Source organism: Mus caroli, chromosome 1, assembly GCF_900094665.2.
Source record: "Mus caroli chromosome 1, CAROLI_EIJ_v1.1, whole genome shotgun sequence".
Classification (NCBI taxonomy): domain Eukaryota; kingdom Metazoa; phylum Chordata; class Mammalia; order Rodentia; family Muridae; genus Mus; species Mus caroli.
In genome coordinates, this window is record NC_034570.1 from 105715641 (window position 1) to 105720101 (window position 4461).

A 4461-nucleotide genomic window follows, 5' to 3' on the forward strand; every position below is an offset into this window, starting at 1 on the left:
TCTAGAGACTGCCATATCCAGAGATCCATCCCATGATCAGCATCCAAACGCTGACACCATTGCATTCACTAGCAAGATTTTGCTGAAAGGACCCAGATATAGCTGTCTCTTGTGAGACTATGCCGGGGACTGGCAAACATAGTATTTTCTTACAAAACAGATCCTCCACTACATTGAAAACTGATCTAGGCCACCATATTTTTTAACTTTTTTTTCCTCTTATGAAAATTGCCTTCCTTGTATCCTTTAGGTCATAATTTCAGAGGAGCAGTTGATATGTGGAAAGTATGTCCCTGAAGCTATCAAATATACTCAATACTGTGACAAAACACCCAACAGGAGCAGCAGTTTCCATTTTTTACTACAATATGACCCATCTCTATAACTCCTGAGGATCCCTAAAGGAATCTGTGTTAGCACACCCACAAATATTTCTGAAATTTTCCGAATAGCCATGTGAAGAGCCAGGCTGAACAGTTCCCCATTGATGAGCAAATCAGTAAATCCTCAAATTGAAGCTACTCTACTTTGTTTCCCTTGGCTTAAAAAAAAACACTGACCAAAAGTTGCTTAAGAAGCTAAGGACTTATATCAGCTCTCAGTTTATAGTTCATCACTGAGGGAAGTAAGGGCAGGCAATCAAGTCAGGAACCACCAGGTAGAAATGGAAATAGAGATCATGGAGATATGTTACTTTCTGGCTTGTTCCCAAATCCCTCTCAGCTAGATTTATTATATACCACATGATCAAGTGTGGCCTCATTCACAGTAGGCTGAACCTTCTCACAAAAATCAAAGCAATACCTATAGACTTCCCCCAGGTCAATTTGTTGGAGGCATCTTCTATTTTTTTGTTATTTTGTTATTTTAAAATAGGGGCTCATCATATAGTTTTATGCATCCTAGAACTTACTATGTAGGCCAGGTTGACCTAAACCTCACATAGAACCTCATGTGTCTGCCTTTCAAATGCCAAAATAAAGGCTTGTGCCACCACAGCCTGCTAGAGGCATCCTCTTAAAATTGAGGTTCCTTCTTCCCAGGTAACTTTTGGTTTTATTAAGTTGATAATAACTAATAAACATGAATTGCCGCTTTCCTCCATAAGCTTTTCTTACATGGCAAAGTCTTTCTTCAACATGGTATTGTAGACCACCTTTTTCTTAGCACTGCACCTGCCCTCTTCATCAGATCAGTTTTGCCTGCTTGCTATTGTTGACAATATCTTGAGTACAGGGAGAGGATCATTCCTTTCACAGTCTAGGCTCTAAAGAATAAATGATGTGGAAGGTTGTTGATGAGAAATCCATCTATTACTCAGGGCAAGCCATTGTGTAGACATTCCAATGCAGCTGCTTTCTGGTTCTCCCATATTCTTACTGGTAATCTTTTACCCATGTTCTATAAGCTCAGTGATTTCACTGGTTCCTCAGTGTGGACTCCACTGGAATCATACCTTACTTTGTCATTAGGGCTTTATAGGGAGGTCATTTATATCTTCTCATGCAAGAAATTCTTACATTGGTGAGGAAGTATGTTCTTACCTTCCAAATTGCTTCAAGACTCAACATCTGGAGAAAGAAATGAGCCCTGCATCTTCCTTCCATTGAAGGGATTAAAGAAAATACCAGAATAAACTTCATTTTGTTTTTCAGATTACATTTTAAGTTAACTTGCCTTCAGAAAGTCAAGGCACCTACCCTTGAGTTCTGAGAAAAACATGAAATGTCTACAGCATTTGGAAAACAGACACAGCAGCTGTAGCTAGCTGATAATAACAAGGTGGTAGGCTAAGAAAACGTAAGTCATTCCCAAATCAAGATGTTCCTTTTAGATATATGATCAACCCTTGTGGTTTGATCAGATATTGTTGAACGTTCCTTTTACCCTCTTACCCAATCATGTAATGTCAAGGCTTGGAAATTCCTACCAGAAAGTTTTCTTTTTATAAACTCCTTTCTCCTGGACCTGGGGGATGGTCCCCTATACTGCTGAGTCTGAGAGCTTTGTGGCCTAAACTCAAGCTTAAATAAAGACTCTTGTGTGCTTACATAAGAGTTGTGCTTCATGATAATCATTTTAGGGTTTTTTGATCTGGGTACAACATAAAACCCACTCCCCATATCAAACTCATATGAATTCATTCAAATCTCAGAAAATTGTTCCCAGTTTGCCTTAGAAATTGTAGAGCACAATGAAAATCACATGTTCTACTCAGAAGCCTCACAATTATCACAGGGTCAAGAGATGAGGTAGGAAAATGGAGGGTTGGAATAAAATTTAGCAGTCTTTACATGGCAAGACCCAATCATTATTAAGAAAGACTAATTTTATGGCTGAACAGTCTTTGTGAGGAATGTGGTCCTATCTCTGCTTGGCATAAAGATAGAAGTTTAAAATAAAATTGGTAGAGGGAAGCACTATTTACAAATATAGAGTTAAGGAGAGGAGAGACAGGGGGAAAAATCTCTCATAGTGCTGCCCAGAGGTTTGTCACTCACTGATTCTAGATTCTCTCAAGTTGACAATTGATATTACACTCATTATAATAAGAATTATGAGTAAGAAGAGAGTGCTCCCTCTACAGCTCACATCTCTGTAAGAAGGAAAAATAGAGTATAGCAAAATATCCACCAGTAACCACTACAGGTGTCAGAAAGTGTACACCAGACATCACACCAGGAGGGCTGTCAAGGTGGGTGCTGGTACTATCTTGTACATTCCATTAGCTGGTAGCCCGATAAGCTCATATTTCCCTCCTTGACCAAGCTTCTGTCTGGTTTCTCTGAGTTTCTTCTTGACTAACTGTTCTCATGGACTGCTGGATCTACGTTTAGACACTTCTGAACCAAATTATGGATAATTTTCCACGTGAGAAAGAAATAAAATTTCCTTGTTCTCCATGCCTGATGACTAATCATACCCATCTCAGCCATTTTCCATGCATTTCTTAATCCTTCTCATTGGCCCAAGTCACCTCTGTCACTGCTAAAAATTCCAACCCACCCACAAAAATTTGTCTTGTCTACAAGAAATGCAGGAACAAAGATGTAGCAGAGACTAAAGGAATGGCCAACCAATACCCACCCCAACTTGCAATCTATCCCATGGGAAAGTGTCATTCCCTGACACAATTTATGCTCTATTATGCTTACAGACAGGAGCCTACTTTAACTGTCCTCTGAGAGGTTCCACCCAGCATCTTACTCAAACAGATGCAGCAACACATGGCTAAACTATAGATGGAGCTTAGGGACTCTTATCAAAGAGGTGAGGGAAGGATTATGGGAGCAAATGGAATAGTGACTCCATAGGAAAGGGAACAAAGTCAACTAACCTGGGCTGTTGGGGGCTGTCAGAGACTGTGCCACCACCCAAAGGGCATATAGAAGGTTGACCAAGGCTCTACACACATATGTTGCAGATATGGAGCTTGATTTTCATGTGGGTCCCTCAACAAATAGAGTGGGGTTTATCCCTAAACTTTTTGCCTGTCTGTGGAATGCATTCCCCTAACTGAGCTGCCTCATCTGTCCTCTGTGGAAGAAGATGCACCGAGCCCAACAGACACTTGGCATGTCAAGGTGGGGAGATACACAGGTGGGCCCTTCATTATCTCAGAGGATAACATGAAGTGGCATTGGAGGAGTGGCCTGTATGATCGGGGTGTCAGAGGGGAACATCATAGGGGATGTTAAGTGGATACAAAATAGATTGATAGAAAAAAATACTGCACAAGACTGTGCCTGTTGTCAACAGCAATCATGGACCAAAGAGAGGTTCATGGGGCTCTGTCACTCCTTGCTGAACTGTTGACAACTAATAGATTCTAAGGTAGAGAAAATTACTGCCTTCAGTTAGACAAATGATGACCCCACCAAGCTTTATGGGATAGTTCAAAACTGGTGGCTATACTGATTATCCTGGTTTAAATCTGTGGATCAAAAACAAAAACAAACCTTCCAGTCCACGCCATCACTTGGGCACCTTGGGCGCACAGTCTGCGGACACCCCCAAGGTCCCCACAGGACCCTCTACGGGAGCTTAAGACCTCTGGTGAGTGGAACACAACTTCTGCTCCAATTCAACCCCGTGGGACCTGAGACTGCATTAATTAGGGAAGCAGAAACCCCGGTCTGACCAGGGTCACAAGTTCCTTCTGCTCAGCTCCAGCACCTGGGCACCATGGGCACCGAGTCTGTGGACACCCCCAAGGTCCCCACAGCACTCTCCACTGGATCTTAGGACATTTGTGGAGTGGATAACAACTTCTGCCAGGAGGCAGGTTCGAACACCAGATAGCTGGGCAACTTCCCTGCAAGAGGAGAGCTTACCTGCAGAGAGTACTCTGACTACTGAAACTCAGGAGAGAGCTAGTCTCCCAGGTCTGCTGATAGAGGCTAACATAATCACCCGAGGAACAAGCTCTAACCAGAGACAACTATAACAACTAACTCCAGA